A 20,169-nucleotide genomic window follows, 5' to 3' on the forward strand; every position below is an offset into this window, starting at 1 on the left:
GTCAATAGAACCATAATTGGTAGGTCTGAATGCAGAAGATGTATGGCAGACATCTGGGATGGGGACTCGTATTAATAATATATCAAGGAATATTGAGGATTTGGTAACCCCTGTAAAAAGAGAAAAAAATTCTAATGCATTTAAATAAGTTACAAAGTAATGTAATATTTTTACAAGAAACTCACATGGTTGATTAGGAGCACAAGAAGCAGTGGAGACATTGGGTAAATCAAGTGTTTTATGCTTCTTGTACAATTAAACAAAATGACATTGCTATATTATTACATAGAAATGTTGCTTTTAAAATGGATAAAAAATGTGCTGATCTGGAGAGGCGTTATATTATGGTTAGGGATCAACTGTTTGGTAAATTTGTTATTCTGGCCTCAATTTACTCCCCAGTAACTATGACCATTTGTTTTTTGTGGAGATAGCCTTACGATTAGTGGAGTTGGGACTAGCTCTCACACTTATGGGGGAAGATGTCAACTGTGTGGCTGACCCCTCTCTAGAAAAATGCATAAATTATAGAATTTGTAATTTGGGGCTCCATGAAGATGTGAATTTTCTTTTAAAGCTCCTTGATATTTGGAGAGATTATACGCATTATGCGAGAGCGCATCAGGCTGAGTCCAGAATACATTATGTATTGGTCTCTGAGCGTTTTTTTCAATTTCGTATCTTCCTCCTCCATTGACATGTCATCTTATGTTTGGAGAGCTTCCTCATCGGTGGGGATAAATGCCTCTGTAGCTAACTTATGACAACCAATTTAAGAGGTTGTTTTAGAACAAAAATGTAGGAACTATGAACTGAATAATGCTCAGCATCAGGACAATACTATTCTGTTCTGGGAGACAGCAAAAGATGTGCTTTGCGGAGAAATTACCAGCTATATGATAACAGGTAAACGGAAAATTATTCAAAAGATTTTGGAATTAGACAACCAATTGTCTGGTTACAAAAAGAAGATGAATGACAGTAGGGATTCTGGGGATTGGAGAGAGAGGTTCTGCTCAACACAGAAACTATTTAATGATTTATTGCATCAAAAAGCTACAGCCTCACTCTTTTAGTACAGGCATAAGTTGTTTCGATAAGGAAACAAATCAGACAAGATGTTAGCAAATCTGGCCAAAAGCCTGGTAGGATCTAGATGTATCAATGGTTTGAAAATCGATACTGAGAATGATTGTACTGCTATAATAGACATTTGTAAAATGTTTCAACAATTTTTACAAAATTTATATCAGGTTGAACTTGAAGATCTTTGGCCAACAACAACGCTTTATGTCAGAAGTGAGGCTGCCCATTGTGTCCCAGGCTAAGTTAGAAAAATTGAATTCCCCTATTTTCCCCATTTGAAGTACTGAAAGTGATCAAAGAATATAATTGCCATCTTTTAAATCACCTGGCCCAGACAGTCTCTCAGCACAGTTTTACAAGATGTTGGGAGAGCTGGTGGTGAATCCACTGAGAGCTCTATTTAAAAACATGATACAGCAAGGGGAAATGCCAGACACATTGAAAATGGCAGTGATAATCATGCTCCCAAAAGTGTTAGGGAGTGCTAGGAGAGCGGTTCCCTTTCTGAGGAGATTGTGTGCCCTTGGACCTTGGCACGACCCCAGAGGACTCCAAAGCAGAACCGAGGCTGGTGAGACATGTCCGAGCCTGGGCTGAGACCAGGATGCCAGGCCCCTGCCGACCTGCACAGCCTGACACTACCACGGACTAGCACTGCCCCCATCCCGGCCTCCCCACCAGGCCCCATCCATTCATCAGACTTGTTCCACGGGCCATAGTGGCTCCTTCTTCTCAGGTGTCCTGTCAAGCCCGGCCTGGGATACCACTTCCGACACACTTCCACTGGTTCCAGCCCCAACAGCATCCACCCAGGGCTCCTCACTCAAAAACTCATATAACCATTTATTTATTTTAGCTTGTGTCCCCTATTTACATAGAGAAAACAAGCCCAATCAAGCAATTTAAATTGCTATATTTCACCTCTGAACAGAGCCATTGTGACTTTTGCAAAAATAAAACAAAGATCTTATACATAAGAACATACAGGTACACCTGACCAAGAAACTATTTATTTATTTAAGTTTGTTACTTACACAGTCTTCCAAAGAACTCAGGGTGATGTACAAAGCAAACATCAAATACAATAGTGGTTAAACATGAACAAAGACAATAAAATAAACAGATTAAACCATAATTGGCCAGCCAAAACCATAACCACTGAAAAATATAACTGCAGAGCTGTAGCCAGGCAATTTGGCACCTATAGCCAAGTGAAAAACTGCACCTTCCCCCTTTACACAACACATGGCACCACAAATTGAGAGACTCTCTTAAATGTTTGTACAGCGATGCCCATGGCCAGTGCAAGGGTATTAGAGGCCCTAGGGAAACTTTATAGCCTTGCACCCCCAACTCATCACACCCTCCTCACACACAATTAAAAATTATGCATTTATAATAACAGATTTTACATGAAAAAGAACATTCAAAGCACAGTCTTCTGAGATAAAAATATCACTTACAATATGTATATTATATTTACATGCACTGCTGAGGTGCCAACCAGAAAATCCTGCAAAAAAGCAAGAGACGCTTGCAACTTATATAGCATTAGGCCTACTGTAATGCGTCTTGATCATGGGCATGGCCCTCAGAGAGCCACGAGAAAAAAGAATTACTGTATAAAAATAGCACTAACTGCCAGCCCTCAAACAGCAACAATCCCACCTATGAAACGTAATACTATAAAAATTACACCAGGCCTAAAATAGTAGTAAACCCCCTATTAAGTAAACAGAACAATCCAAGCTGCCATAGATCCCTAAATAGAAACTACACACTAATGGAATAACTCACTTCAGTCACACATGCAAAACACAGAAGATCTCAAATACAGAATAAAGAGATCATACATATAAATAGAAATGTACAATCAAAAACTGAACTGGAAACCGCAACAAGCCAAATTCTGTATGCAGTGCAACAACGTAAAAAGTAGAAACATTACCATTCTTCATAAAACAAAATAAGTAAAACCATACCAATAAAAAGAATAATTCAAACCAATTAATGAATAGAATAACATTCAATAATTAAAAACTCATATAAAAATCTTCCAAACATCAATAAAATATTTCAAAACAGACACATCAAATAACACCCAAGAATTAAAATAAGGATTTTTAAAAAATCCCTGTTATCCATACCTTGGAACCTTTGAATTCCAGATACCCTGAAATTTCCATGGATTAGCAGGCAGAGAGGAATTGGGGTAGTTGTGCATGCAAATGCTCCCTCTCAAACACACACATGCTCTCTGTCACTCCCCCACATATATACACACATGCTCTCTTTCACTCTCCCACACACAAGCACACATGCTCTCGCTCTCTCTCTCACACACAAACACACATGCTCTCTCTCACTTTCCCAGATATATGCCCTCTCTTCCACACACATGCAACATATGCTCTCTCTCACTCTACCATCCACATGCACACAACCTCTAACTCTCCCACATACATGCTCTCTCTCGCTCTCTCCCACACACAAGCACACATACTCTCTCTCACTCTCCAACCCACTTGCACACATGCTCTCTCTCACTTTCCCAGATATGTTCTCTCTCTCTCCCAAACACATGCACGCATGCTCACTCTCACTCTCCCGCACACATGCTCACTCTTTCATACACTTCCTCCTTGACATAGCAGGCAGCAGCAATCTCCTTCTTCAACCCCCTTGGCCAAGGGAACGACTTCCGGCCATGGGGCTGAGCCAGCTCTAGCATTGGACTACTTCCAGCAGGGTCACTCCTCCTCAGACAAAGCAGTGCGGCCCCGCCAAAATTGTTGGCATGGTAAGCTCTGCCTTAGTAAATAGAAAAGCAGCGCGGCCTCACCAGAATCAAGTGTTGCCAGCAGGGCGGCACTGCTTTTCCACTTAGTAAGGCTGCGCTTATTACACTGTCAATTTTGACGGGGCAGAACTGCTTTTCTTTTGCTAAGGACCCGCCAGTGACCAGCTGTACTGCGCTCATTGGCACATGGCACCTTTTGGTAGTGGCGTCTATGGGCGTGGCCATATTGGCCATAGGCACGCTATGGCTCTAAATAACTGTAACCATTTTTTTCCAGGCACTCGGTGCACAATTAAACTGTGAAATTTGTTGCCAGAGGATGTTATGAAAGAATTTAGCATAGATGGGTTAAAAATGGTTTGGACAAGTTCCTGGAGAAAAAGTCCATAAAATAATATATATTCACTCATTATTATGTCTGACGAAAAACCACCTTCAAATTGAATATGACAAACATTCTCGTAAAATCACTTTTAAGATGATTTTTCATCTGGCATAACAAAGAGTGAATATTTATTATTTTCTGTTTGCTTTATCACCCTTGGAGGTTCACTTTTTGTTGGAGAAAGTCCTCAAGCCATTATTAGCCTACGCAGAATTTGGAAATCCACTGCTTAACCCTGGTTATGAGCAGGAAAAATTGGATCTATTCTTCGAGATCCTACCAGGTACTTGTGACTTGAAGTGGCACTGTTGGAGATAGGATGCTGGGCTTGATGGATCCTTGGTATGACCCAGTATCACATTTCCTATGTTCTCATGGTTTAGTCAATTAGTAAGAAACCGAGTCTTCCTCCAGTTCCCAGTAGGGACGGTTCTCTCTTCACACTCCTCAGAAACTCCTCTTCCTCTTGGAAAGTTTGGCAATAGCTGGTTGGTATCTTCAGCCTCACAGACAAGCTGTACTCTCCCTGATTCCTGGGAATAAACACCTTCAAGAGCACTGCAGATTATGGGATCCCCTCCTGGAATCCCTCCAGCCATTTCAAGGGCAAGAATGCCTTTCCCCTCCTGGTGCCAAGGAAGCTCTTGCTTCCTATCCCTTGTTCCCATCATCGATGAATTTGTGCCAGTCACTCATGCAGTCACCTTTAGATGTGGACCAATGACCAACCCAATATAGGATTTATTTATTTATTTATTTTTAACTAATAGGATGGATGGATTTTAACTAATAAGGATGGATTTTAACTAATAAGATTGGATCCTTATTATCACTCAGATCTTTGGGCTATAGCCTTGGAAGTCCCAAAGCTGGAAGTTTCCACATTCTTAAGAATATAATGAGGCTTAGCCTTATATAATAGCATTTTAAAAGCCCAGTCAGTAATCAACAAAATACAATCATATTAAAACTGAGCACTAAATATTCCACAGAAATAAAAAGAGCAAAAGCCATTATAATACTTTTTAAAATGAGAATATCCCAACAACATCACAAATCAGGAGCTTTGTGTCCATTAGTTAACATAGGCAAGGAAATACAGCTAGGCTTTGCACATTTTCCAGATAGGTAGTGTTCATCTCATTTCCTTAAAAACAGAGCCCCAAATTGAAGGCCCTGTATAGACAAATGCACAGCATTGGGTATTTGCATATTTTACCTCCATTGAGTTCAGAACAGATAGCCACATGTCTTTGGAAGATCTAAGAGCTCTTGCTGAAGCATACAATTTCAATCTGTCTGAAAGGTATGTAGGACCTTCGTCAAATAGTGTCTTATATATCAGAGATTGTAACTTAAATGTGACTGGAAGCCAGTAGAGTTTTCTTTTGAGCTGGCAATACATAATCAAAATGTACACACACCAAAGTGTTCTGAATGTATTTCAACCAATCTTGCTGTTTCTTTATTAAACCTGCAGAGGGCGGATTCCAGTAGTTCAGTCATTCAGTAATTATTAAAGACTGAACTACAGCTGTAAGGTTCTGTTTTGGCAAATAAGAACAGAGATTGTGAATAGTTCACAGTCACCAAAAAGAGATCTTTACCAGGGTATTTATATGGGCCTGCAGAGTCAATTCTGCACCTGGCATCACCCCTTAGGATCTTCCCCCTTCAGTTTAACAGATAAATGATGCCCATCAAAAATAAAATTAGGAGTGCTGAAGCGAGAGCTCGGCCTCCTAAACCAAAATAACTTGTATTTTTGCGGATTCAGAGACATGCTAATAGTATATACCTTAAGCCACTCGATCTTATTCTCCTGTTCAAAAACTTTGCTAAACCCATCCTTGGATGGTTTGAATCTTTTTTTTTTACATTAGGTCAGAATGGGAGAAAGCAGCTCTGATTGGAAGCCAGGGGTTCCCGGGGTCAGCTCTTTTCCCAGTATTGTTTAATATTGTATACATTTGCAACCTATGGGGGGGAACTACTGAACTCTTTCGGGGTTAAATATAGAATTTACGCTGATGATCTTCAGCTATTTCTGCCACTACTGCCAAACTTCGGAAAGGCTTTACTTATTTTGGCTGACTGTATAAAAGCAGTTAATAACTGGATGGGGACACACAAACTTTCTCTCCATCTTAAGAAAATTGGGACCATTTGAGTCAGCCATACTATAGCCCCGACTTTTAAGGCTCACTGCAACTCCATGAGATAAGTCTCTCCTTTAATGCTGGGGTGAAAAATCTGAGAGTCATTTTTGACTCAAAATTGACTCTGAAAACTTACATCAGGATCATTTCCCAAATGAAATACTTCCAACAGCTTGCTGACATACAAGCAGTTGTCCTGGTAGGGGTTGAAATCTGTAACTCCATCTATTTAGGCCTTCAAAAGTCCTTAGTCGGGATTCTTCCTCTCATTCAGAATGTGGCTGCCTGCGTTATTATGGGATGTAAATATCACAAGCAAATCTCCCTAGCATTGAAAAGCCTTCATTGGCTGTCAATAGCTCTGCAGGCCAAGTTTAAAATCCATATGGCGATCTTTAAGGCTTTTCAAGAGGAGGACCCTACTATTTGACAGGTGTGTTGGAGGAATTTGTCCCCTCCTGCCAGTTGCAACCTTTAGGGAAAGTCGTTCTTCACTATCCTCGCTGAAAAATGTTCATCTCATTGAAAATTGTATAAGAATGCTTTCCAAAGTGGACCCAAGGTTTTGGAAGACTTTCCCATTATTGATCAGAGAAGAAAAAGACTATCTGGTCTTTTATTTTATTTATTTATTTAGAAGTTTTTTATATACCGCAAAATAGGACAATAATCTGACCGTCTAAGCAGTTTACAGTAAAACATCCATAGTTAAAGACAAACCAAGCAATCATAAAACACATCACATTTATAATAAAACTAGCATTAAAACAATTTCTGTTACGGATGGGTGATAATAATTATTGAGTATTGTAAGCAGTGGTATAAAGGTGGGTTTTCAATGCTTTTTAAATTCTTTAGTATTAGTGTTAGGCAGATTAGTTCAGGGAGGGAGTTCCACAGGATCGGGCCTGCAACAGAGAAGGCCTGTTTTCGAGTTAGCGCTAAACCTGCAGTTCTTACAGATGATACTTCTAGTGTACATTTATCCATGGATCGAAGCTGTCTAGTAGGTTTGTATATTCATAGTAGGGAGCAGAGCCAGACTGAATTTTAAAAAGAGCAATCCATTTACAGCAAGCTTTTGAGTCTCATGAATAAAGATGGAGTTCTAATATTTTTATTTCTCAAATGGAGCCTTCAGGAATTAGACTTTTTATTTTTTAAATTTTTGTTGCAGGTTGTAGTCTGCCATTCTATTTTATGACACTTACAACAAACTATATATATATATATATATATTAAGGATTGTCAATCTAAGATTCTTTCCAGTCCAAAAACATTTTTATTTTTATTAAGAAAAATTTTAATTTCAGGTTTTTTTTTATTATAAAGCAGTTTTTTAATTATACTGATCATGTCATTGCAGATATTTTTTTTCACTAGTACAACCTAAGAATTGGTTAGGTTAAAAAGAGTATTTTGTACTTCCCGGGTTGGCATCAAACCCGAGGAAGATGGCTATGAAAAAGAAGTGGGGAGTACAGGTCATTATCATTGTGTGCCATAAGCTGCATTCTAATACTGCTCATTTTGTTCCTTTATAGAAATACTGAATAAGAAACTTGCTGAATATTTCAGTCCCCTGATGCAGACGAAAGTTTTTTGAAACATGGTGCATGTTGGGAGAACAATATCACAAGGAACAATATAAGTTATTTATTATTTTATTTGCAAAAGGATAAAAAAGAAAAAAATGTTGGAATAACAGGACCTATGATTATAAGCAATGAAAGTACTTTGAGTGGGAGTGCTTAATATGATAGCCCAATAGAAACTTTTGCATTGAACAGATTAAGAGGAACTTTTTTCATACTGGTTGTGAGTATACGGTTAAGGGAGTGACCCTGGTTTAAGAAAAACATATGTATTGTGCCATTATTCAAATATTCAATCAGTGTTTGCAATAGAGACTTTATTTGGACACTAATCCAGTGGCTTCAGCGTGTTTATTTGGACACAAAGCACACAGTGGATAGAAATTACTCTCACAAAATTTCAGGAAGGAAGTTAGGCACCCCTGCACTGGGACCTGAAAGGATACTTTTCTTCCCCAAGTCAAAGGATTCACACCCTGGGGAAAAGGGGCACCAACAGAGCTAGCCAGGGTCCTGGCCCCAAAGAGTCTACAAATAAATGTATGGCCCCACCCATGCAGGACACGCATACCAGGGTGGGGTCACATATCTGTAACTTATCTCCTCATTTTGGAGACAAGAAAGCTTTTCCTCCCTTCCTGTTTCAGGTTATTTTTCCCTATTTTTGTAATAATAAAGTTTAAACTATTGTTTTGCCACCTGATTCTGAACATCCTTGGTACCAGGGAAGATGTATCTTTCACCTAGGAAGAACCTGAGGAGTGAAGGGTTTCTTTCATCTAAGAAGTGGAGTCCTGTCCCTTCCTAGAGGAAACAAACTGAGAGTAATGAAGGACGGGGTTTTTTTCGGCTGACTTAGGTGTTCTATATTTGAGAGGAGAGTGTTCTTCTGGTACTTCATAAGGAGATCTAAACTATTTAAGAAGATATCAGGAAAAGTATGAGAATTGGGACTTACATTCTGATAAAGCATTGGGACTAAATTTTGACCACTCCATAGTGAAGAGAATGCTGGGATAAAATTGGGACCGAAAAGTGTTCCATGTGTGGACCCTTAGGCTGAGGCAGGATTGCCACAACCTGCAGGGAGGAGCTCTGCAGGTTCACACTGTCAGCTGGTGGATCCAAACGAAGCAGAGACCCAGTTGGAGCTTCGCACATACCAGCACTCATTCCCTTCGGGTTGAGCCTTTGGGTGCTGGGGCCAGCAGGTCTTAAGGGTCTCTGCTGATGGCCGAAGAGAAGGTTCTTGGATAGCAGGGTCATAGACAGTAGAGATGTGAATCGGAACCAGAATCGGTTCTGATTCCGGTTCTGATTCACATCGTGGGGTTTTTTTCGTCCGGCCCAATCGCAGTTTTGTTTATCGGCTGCGCCTGAGCCGATAAACAAAAAACCCACCCCAAGCCTTTAAAACGAATCTCTTAGCTTCCCCCACCCTCCCGACCCCCCCCCCAAAAACTTTTTACAGGTACCTGGTGGTCCAGTGGGGGTCCCGGGAGCAATCTCCCGCTCCCGGGCCGTCGGCTGCCACTAATCAAAATGGCGCCGATGGCCCTTTGCCCTTACCATGTGACAGGGTATCCGTGCCATTGGCCGGCCCCTGTCACATTGTAGGAGCACTGAATGGCCCGCACCATTTTTAAAGATGGCACCGGCCGTCCAGTGCTCCCGCCATGTGACAGGGGCCGGCCAATGGCACGGATACCCTGTCACATGGTAAGGGCAAAGGGCCATCGGCGACATTTTGATTAGTGGCAGCCGACGGCCCGGGAGCAGGAGATCGCTCCCGGGACCCCCACTGGACCACCAGGTACCTGTAAAATGTTTTTTTGGGGGGGGGGGTCGGGAGGGTGGGGGTAGTTTTAAATGGTTGGGGTGGGTTTAGGGGTTATTTTTGTGTGCCGTTTTTCCCACCCTCCCCCAAAATGATAAGAGAACTCCACGAACAATTTTGTGGGGTTTTCCTATCGTTTTGGGGGAGCCCCCGATTTCTGACGATTTTGAAAATATCGTACAATATTTTCAATCTTCCGAAGCCCGATTCACATCCCTAATAGACAGGCGGCAGTCAAGAGTATCCAGGAGCAGGCAGTGGTCGGAGACAGGCAGCGGTGAAATGTAATCTGGGAGCAGGCAGTAGTGGGCAGGCAAGCGGTCAAACGTAAACTGAGGTCAGGCAGTGGTTGGTGGCAGGCAGTGGTCAAATGTAATCCAAGTTCAGGCTGAGGTCAATCCAGGTATTCATCTGAAAGGAAGAAGGGACGGCTAGGAAGGACAGGTTAGGCAAGGAGTTGCATAGAAGGCAAGAAACACTGAAGATCATGCAGGACCTGAAGACAAGGCACTGAAGACAAGACATGGCTGGAGACAAGATGTGATAGCAACATGCTCTACACAGAAGTAGTGGGACCTGTTGCTGAGGTGTTGAGCAGATGTCCGGGCAATCCTTCTATAGGGCAGGCTGGATGATGTCATCTAAGGGGATCACAGGGGTTTTTCCACTGTGGGCCCCTTAAATCTTGTGATATTGGCACACGCGCACCCTAGGGAAGTGGTCGGCGTCTAGGCCGGCTGGCAGGTGATGGCATTGCATGAATGTGTTGCAGGAGGAGATATCGGCATCCTGCCAAGCCGGGATGGGATGCAGCTGGGTTGAGCGAGGAGGTGAGTGCGGAGGTCAGCACATAACAAAAAGTAGGATTGATCTATCTTCAATTTGAGTAATCTGAGTAACTGGGAGGAGAATGATATCAAATGTTAATAAACGTGCTTCCAGTAAAGCAAAAGAGTTTGCTAGAAGATTGAGGTCACAATTTATTAATATTTCTGCTGTTCTATTATGTATTGACTTTATTTAAACACTGAACTGAGTGCTGTAAATATTCTTTAGTCTTCTAATCAGCTATCATTAAAGAAGTTGGAAACCACATTGCTTCTCAGTGTGATTTTTTGGATGCAAAAGAATGTGATCATTATGATTGCTGTTTCAGAGAAGGGAAAGGGCTGGTGTGGTGCTGAATGCAAAAAGGCCTTGGAATTCTCATTCCCCCTCCCCCACCCCTCCACGCACACACACAGAAAGCCCTGGGACTCAGAGGAGATTGGTATCCATGCAGACGCTGAGAGAACTGTGTGCAGAAAGGGTCCAGCGACCACTTCCATGTGCCCCCTGGGTGCCAGGTACAGGATCCGTCCCGTCCAAGTGTTACATTTAGTAAATTGACTGCTGATAAACCCGGAAGAATAAAAGTTGTTTCTAATTTTGAAGATACCCTTTGAGTGAAATTCTGTTGCTCAATCACAGGATGTGGGTTCAAATCTGACAGTGCAAAGGAGGAAAAGATCGAAGGCTTTTACTAAAGGGGGTGCGCAATCAGATGATCACAAAAGCCAAAGAAAAGATTGTATTTCTTTTCCCTGTGCTCCCAGAGAGAATAGTACTCTTGCTTCTGGGTCATGCCCAGATGAATATCTACCTGACCATTTTTGTGATTTTTTTTTCTTTTAAACCCTTGGAGACCAGTGCCAGGATCATAAACACCCAGCATCAGACACCCCAAGAAGGGGGTTACCCCAGGTAAAATCAGCTTTTGCCCGCATAAATCTTTCCCTTTAAAAATATACCTACTTTTTCCAAGTAACTTTGTCCCCGCATATTTTTTGTGGAAAGTTACCCAGACTAAAACTGGGATGGGGATGGAATTATAGCACAGGCATGGTAAAATATTTAGCCAGATAGCACCATGTTGAGCATTATCCAGCTAAATTTGGGCAGACAAATCAGTTCACACAAATAGAAACACAGAAACATGATGGCAGAAAGATCATATGGAGTATCTAGTCTGCCCATCCATCCAACTAAGGGGGTCATTTATCAAAATGTGAAAAGCCCTGTTAATGCATACGTGTGGTAAGGTTTCATTTGTGATGTCTCCCGTAAGTCTGATTTCAGAGGAGAGAGAGAGAGAGAGACATAATATTGTGGCCCATAGGCAGGTATTTGTATCCCTATGGTAGGCCCACCTAGTAACTCGAGGTGTGGATTAGGTATTAGTGTAGGGGGTTAGGGGCCACTTTGACATGCTACGTGACACCTACGAACACAACAGTGGTCTCTTGTGAAGATTTGCTGGCCTTCGGAGTGAGGAAACTCACTCCAAGATGAGATTTGGGCAAGGTTCTCTCAACCTAGCTTGATGTTACCCAGGTAGAGAGTCCATAAGCATCTAGAAAACAGTCCCAAAATTATGGCAAAATAAATCATTTTATTGATTGCTATGCAATGATGTTGGTTCAGTAAAGCTGTATTGTGCATTGAGTGAGTGAGTGAATGAGTTAAATGAAATTATTCTAATTAGCAAGCAAAGAAGAAAATCAGATCATGCACACATGGTTGGTTTGAAAGTATGAACATTGCAAACTGGCTTTTATTATCCCAATAAAGAGCACCTTAAAATGTGCAATGGATTTCTTGCTCTCTTAACAAATTTTATGGTTAGTCATAAAATCCATCTTATTGCTGAAATCAATGGCAAACTTTCCATTCTCACTTATGTATGTATAGACAGTTTTTCATTCCAAGCCTTAAATACAACACAGTGCTTCACATTTTTATGGTTTCAGACATCCATTCCAATTATTTTTTTTTAATTATTTGCTTTTTATCTTAATTCAGCTTACACATTTTAGTAAATGTTTTTTCATAATTGTACTTTACATAAATGTTTTTCTGTGTAAATAGTTTTGCAGGAAATATATGGTAGCTTATTTTCTCCCATCCTATAGTCCAACATTTTCTGTTTATATAAGTTAATCATAAAATAAATGTGTTAATGCTGGTTTTTACATATTTGTAGAAATATGAGGATAAAAAATGCTCTACTTGCAGCAGTTTTTGTAATTTTCTGAAGAAAATTATCTTCCATTTCCACCTACAAAAAGATCCCTGATACAATCATTTGTATAATCCCTGGAAGCATTCCAGCCCATAGTAAACAATGGGATTTTTTTAATGCTTGAACAATACATAACATAAGAACATAAAATATGCCATACTGGGTCAGACCAAGGGTCCATCAAGCCCAGTATCCTCTTTCCAACAGTGGCCAATCCAAGTCACAAGTACCTGGCAAGTACCCAAACATTAGATAGATCACAAGCTACTATTGCTTATTAACTACCGTCATAGCAGTTTATGGATTTATCCTCTAAGAACTTACCCAAATCTTTTTTCAACCCAGTTATACTAGCTGCTGTAACCACATCCACTGACAATGAATTCCAGAGCTTAACTATGCACTGTGAAAAAGAATTTTCTTTGATTTGTTTTAAATGAGCTACTTGTTAACTTCATGGAGTGCATCCTGGTCCTTCTATTATCTGATAGAGTAAATAACCAATTTACATTAACTTGTTCAAGTCCTTTCATGATTTTGTAGGCTTCTATCATATCCCCCCTCAGTTGTCTCTTCTCCAAACTGAACAGCCCTAACTTCTTTAGCCTTTCCTCATAGGGCAGTCTTTCCTTATCATTTCAGTTGCCCTTGTCTGCACTTTCTCCAGTGCAGCTATATCCTTTTTGAGATGCAGTGACCAGAACTGCTCCATGATGAGACCATGATGAGACCAGAACTGTCTCATCATGGAGCGAAACAGAGGCATTATGACATCCTCTGTTTTATATTCCATTCCCTTCTTAATAATTCTTAACATTTTCTTTGCTTTTTTGATTTCCACAGCACACCGGGCCAACGATTTCAATGTATTATCCACTATGACGCCTAGATCTCTTTCCTGGGTAGTAACTCCTAAGATAGAACCTAACATTTTGTAACTACAGCAAAGGTTATTTTTCCCTATATGGATCACTTTGCACTTGTCCACGTTAAATTTCATCTGCCGTTTGGAAGTTCAATCTTCCAGTCTCGTAAAGTCCTCCTGCAATTCATCACAATCCGCTTGAGATTTAATTACTCTGCATCCACGCATTGAGACTTCAGAGCTCTGCCTGCGTCTGGGGACCTGTGTGTGGAACAGGGAGCATTTCAGAGAATACTACCCTGGGACCCCCGGGACCCCCACTGGACCACCAGGTACCTGTAAAATGTTTTTTTGGGGGGGGGGGGTCGGGAGGGTGGGGGTAGTTTTAAATGGTTGGGGTGGGTTTAGGGGTTATTTTTGTGTGCCGTTTTTCCCACCCTCCCCCAAAATGATAAGAGAACTCCACGAACAATTTTGTGGGGTTTTCCTATCGTTTTGGGGGAGCCCCCGATTTCTGACGATTTTGAAAATATCGTACAATATTTTCAATCTTCCGAAGCCCGATTCACATCCCTAATAGACAGTTTTTCTTCCTGCTGTTCGTACTGAATGTGGTGAGCTTATTTACTGACGGGAAAATTAGAGATCACCAGGGGCCCATGGCACTTCAGAGATGAAATTGGGTAGCCTTTATGGGCTTTACATTGCTTATTTGTCAGTCCTGCCCTATGTGTCAACTAACTAAACCTGCAGGGCTTTGATCAGTTCCTTGGTGCCAATGCCTATTTTAGAAACTCCCTTTGAAAGAATTGCTATGGACCTACTAGGATCTCTGGAAAGGTCCAGCCTAGGCAATACATAGATTTTAATCATCCTGGACTATGCTACCACGTATCCAGAGACTGTATTCCTGAAGAATATGAAGACTCAAAAGGTAGCAACGGTCTTGATGGAGGTCTTCTCTTGGGTTGGACTATCCAAGGAGATTTTAATACATCAAAGGACCCCATTTGTGTCCAAAATGCTGAAGCAAGTTTGCACCTTACTGGGAATGAAAACTTTGTGAACCTCAATTTACCATCTGCAAACCAATGGGCTAGAAGAACTCTTTATCAATACCCTCATGTAGATGTTTAGGAAATTTATTGTGGAAGATGGCAAGAACTGGGATTTGTTGTTACCCTGTGTATTATTTACAGTTCGGGAAGGTCCCCAGAGCTCAACAGGTTTTTCTCTGTTCAAACTAATATATGGGAAAAGACCGAGATGGATCCTAGATGTAGCCCAGTAGATTTGGGAAGAGGAACCGACCTCTGGACAGAACCTAGTTGACCATGTAATCCAGATACAGGAATAACTAAGACAGTCAGGAGAAGCTGCATGCCTATGCCTGGGAATATAATTGATCTGCTGTTCAACAGGTCTTTCAGCCCAGAGACCATTTCCTCATCTTCTTACTGTCTTCAGAAAGTAAATTATTGTCCCACTGCACGGCCCTTATGAAGTATTGGAGCAGATAGGTCTCATGGACTACAAGGTGGCCCAATCATATAAAAGGAAAAGACCCAAATATTCCATGTGAACCTCCTAAAGAAATGGGTCATTTAGACTTGTGGCCTTGTCTAGGAAGAGGATTTTGGCCTTGAAATCTCGCCAAAGCTTGAACCATCATCAGTCCTTTTGGGACTCTCCAGCCTTCAAAAAATGAATCTAGACCAGCTGGTAAGCCAGAATAAGTATGTCTTTTCCCATGTTCCACACCAAACTCATCTTACTTACTATATCATTAGCCCTCCAGGATTGATGGTTCGACAATGGCCATACCAGATTCTGGAAGCCAGATGTCACATGATAGAGGCTGAGGTGAAAGAGATGCTCTGACTCAGTGTAATAGAAAAGTCCAATAGCGACTGATCCTCAACCATTGCACTTGTTCCTAAACCAGACAACAGAATCCGGTTCTTCAGAAAAATCAATGAGGACTTGAAGCTCGATACCTACCTAATGCCCAGCATAAATATACTCATTGAGCAGTTGGGAGCAGTACAGTTTATCTCCACGCTGGATCTAACAAAGGGTTTCTAGCAAGTCCCCCTCAAGCCGGCAGCGAAAGAGAAAATAACTTTCTCTACACCTGGAGGGCACTTCCAGTTTATAGTCCTGCCTTTTGGACTTCTTAGAGCCTCTGCTACATTCCAGAGGTTGGTTGACCTATCTTGACGACATTGTCGTATATAGTAGTGATGGGAAAACACACTTGAGTGAACTACAGGCAATGCTTGATAGAGGGCTAAGAAGTACAATACTTAGGATATTTTATTGAGAAGGGGAAGGTCCATCCCCAAACATGAAAAATAGAAATCCTACAGAAGAAGAGTAAGGTGAGAGCTTTTTATTGGATAGTACAGAAAGTTCATACTTTACCAGGCCCTTCATGGTCCAGATAGATACCGCAGAGGTGGGCTTAGGAGCAGTTGTGGCACAAGAGAAAGATGACCTAATAAGTATAAAATCAATGAAGGATAAACTTATGCAATCTCACAATCAAATATACAACAACGCAAAGAGAGAGCTTTAATATATTCCAATTACAATGTTAATTATAACATCAATTACTTGCAAAACTATTATAAAACGTTTACAAAAGTTTACAATCCACATAATATACCATGTACCACCAAGAGTATTATGAAGAGACATGAAGAAGTGGAGTCGCATAGAAAAAAGAATAGAAAAAGGAGAAAATAATTGTTTAGATATAATTAGGAGGAGTTTGAAAACACAGATACATTAATTATGTATAAAGATTGCTAGGATGTATTTATACTTATGATAGATCATCAACCCCTTGGTGAATCGCATGAAACAAGGAGTCCACTGGTAAGGTAATGAAGTGGTTTTTGGCCCTCCAGCCCTTAACTATAAGGAATGACCAGAGCTGGAAAGGAAAATGCGAGTGCCAATTTCCTATCCAGAGACGTGTCCCTGGTGTAGGCAGGTGCTGAACCCAGGAAGGCTGAGCTGAGGGAGAGAGTATTTGAAGGAGTATACAAGACAGACTCACAGAACGCCTTAAGGGACAAGCTCCAGGTATCTGGCCTGGTCCACTTTAAGGCACAGTTCATAAGGGAATCCTTGTCTAGAACATTTTCCTTAGTAGGGGAATAAGAAAGCAGGCCCAGATGGCAACAGAGAGGCCTTGTAAAGAAGAAGCATAGAATACTAGGGATGTGAATCGTTTTAGGACGATTAAAATTATCGTCCGATAATTTTAATATCGTCTTAAACCGTTATGGAACACAATACAATACAGATTCTAACGATTTATCGTTATAAATCATTAGAATCGTGAGCCGGCACACTAAAACCCCCTAAAACCCACCCCCGACCCTTTAAATTAAATCCCCCACCCTCCCGAACCCCCCCCAAATAACTTAAATAACCTGCGGGTCCAGCGGCGGTCCGGAACGGCAGCGGTCCGGAACGGGCTCCTGCTCCTGCATCTTGTCGTCTTCGGCCGGCGCCATTTTCCAAAATGGCGCCGAAAAATGGCGGCGGCCATAGACGAAAAAGATTGGACGGCAGGAGGTCCTTCCAGACCCCCGCTGGACTTTTGGCAAGTCTCGTGGGGGTCAGGAGGCCCCCCACAAGCTGGCCAAAAGTTCCTGGAGGTCCAGCGGGGGTCCGGGAGCAATTTCCCGCCGCGAATCGTTTTCGTACGGAAAATGGCGCCGGCAGGAGATCGACTGCAGGAGGTCGTTCAGCGAGGGTTCCGGCGCCTCGCTGAACGACCTCCTGCAGTCGATCTCCTGCCGGCGCCATTTTCCGTACGAAAACGATTCGCGGCGGGAAATCGCTCCCTGACCCCCGCTGGACCTCCAGGAACTTTTGGCCAGCTTGTGGGGGGCCTCCTGACCCCCACGAGACTTGCCAAAAGTCCAGCGGGGGTCCGGAAGGACCTCCTGCCGTCCAATCTTTTTCGTCTATGGCCGCCGCCATTTTTTCGGCGCCATTTTGGAAAATGGCGCCGGCCGAAGACGACAAGATGCAGGAGCAGGAGCCCGTTCCGGACCGCTGCCGTTCCGGACCGCCGCTGGACCCGCAGGTTATTTAAGTTATTTGGGGGTGGGGGATTTAATTTAAAGGGTCGGGGGTGGGTTTTAGGGGGTTTTAATGTGCCGGTTTTTCGATTTTTCGATTTTTTAACGATTTTTCACGATTTTTCACGATATTTTACCCCCCCAAACGGCAACAATACGATTCCCTCCCCCTCCCAGCCGAAATCGATCGTTAAGACGATCGAGGACACGATTCACATCCCTATAGAATACGCTACAACTGGCTATGTTTGATTGCTGATACTTTTCTTTAAAGACTACTCAGGTATGCAGGTCTATTCTACTTGTTTCATTTTGTGTACATAATAAAAGTTTGTGAAGAATGGATTGGCCAGACTCCAGACTCCTCTGTCCTCCAGCAATTCCCCCAAACCACAGACTGCTCTCATGGATTTACATTCCAGTTTACTCAAGATTCTCCTTTGCCCTACACATACTCAATGCCCTTTGGCAAAATCTGCATTTGCTGCTAGATAGTAATGCACATTAAAGCACAATTTTAATGCACTTTAGTACATGTTTCTTTGATTTATATTCCACCTTTCAACCCCTTCAACATGGAGTGCATTCAGTACTGTAAATATCTCCCTGTCCCCTATAGGCTGTAAGTTCTTTAGGGCAGGGATATATTGTAACCTATAGGCTGCCATATGTATTCGAAAATAGTCATATTATAAGAGGGTACAATGAATATGTACTAATGGATTTTTTCCAATTTGAATATAATCTATTGTAGGGCTAGGCAACTCCAATCCTATAGTGCCACAAATAGGTTTAGTTTTCAAGCTATCCACAATAAATATACATGAGATATATTTGCATATAATAGAGGGAGTGAATGCAAATATACCTCATACATACTCATTGTGAATATATTGAAAAGTAAACCTGTTTGAGGCACTCTAGAACTGGAGTTGCCTACCCCTGCTGTATCTCTTTATATTTTTAATTTACTGTGGACTCAATTCACCCAAAACAGTGCCAAGGCAAGTCCACAGCATTCATAAAATACAATAAATAACGCAAAGCAAGAAAAACATTTGTTCTATAATAATATTAAATCTAAATAAAGTGCCTTTTCTTACAATCAGTGGGTGCAATTCTACAACCCCTCCCACCCCAAAAAAATTATAGGAAATTGAAATTGTACTTCTACTTATAGACACTGGGATGCTCCCGCCCCTCAGTACAACTGGACAGTTCATTACATACATTTATTAAGAGACTATGAAGCATGATGTGATCTACCTACTACAGTTTTTTAGCTGTGCCGTAATTAAGGTTTAAAATGCATAAATAGTGTTTTTAGATAGTCCCTTAGGGGAAACTCAGTACTTTCTGTTTCCTGTTTACCTGGACCTGCAAGAAACTCTTGCTTATGTACAGTTGTTGGGAGACAGCTAATTTACTTAATGTGTGTGTGTGTGGGTGGGGAGGGTCTGCAACTGGTGGTAGCTCCATGTTTATTGCGTTACCACTAGAATGCCATTGTGAAGATCTGAGCCTTGTGACCACACGCAATGTATTTTACAATATAGTTGATATTGTTGTAATTTTGCCTCGTGCTATTTTGATCTCTGAGAAGCGTCCGTGCGGAGCGATGTCATCACAGCTGAAATTGCGGGCCAAGGCAGATGCGATCTTCTTTTGCTTTATAATATAGCTTTGCCCAATTGACGATCGGACCTTCCCTCCCCGGCCAAGATAACTGGTTTTGGAACAAGAACCTTGGTCACTGACTGTACGTATCCTCACACCGTATTAAATTGATATGTGTGCAGTGCTTGGCTGCTGCTGCTGTCGTCCCTGCTGTAAACTTAGGCAAAGAGCCCCCTAAGTGGATCAGCGCTTTATTTAAATCTCCACCTCTGCGTGACGTCTACAGAAATTCTAGAGGGCTAGCGCGTTTTTGAAATTACTTGTTCACTTTAACCTCTGTTTCACGCCTACTTTTATATCTTTGCAATCGATTGCTACAGTAACCCCGGAGCAGGAAAATGTTTTCACAAGCTAAAAATGGACTTGCCAAACAAGTCCTGCGTTGTTTGAAAGGTTCTGCCACTGGGTTCACTGCTATTTCCAATCTCTTAAGTCACTTGTTAACGCAGGCTGTGAGGCTCTTTCAGACCCAGGAGCACCGGCCTTCCTTCGCTGGTGATTTATTGGCCTTTTAATGATGAGAAGTAATGAGGGCAGAGGGAAAACAAAGCAACAGAAATGCAGAGACATTTCTTGGCCACGGTATTAGCTATCGCAGCCTGTT

The sequence above is a fragment of the Rhinatrema bivittatum genome, chromosome 9 (genome assembly GCF_901001135.1).
Source record: "Rhinatrema bivittatum chromosome 9, aRhiBiv1.1, whole genome shotgun sequence".
In the NCBI taxonomy this organism is placed as follows: Eukaryota; Metazoa; Chordata; class Amphibia; order Gymnophiona; family Rhinatrematidae; genus Rhinatrema; species Rhinatrema bivittatum.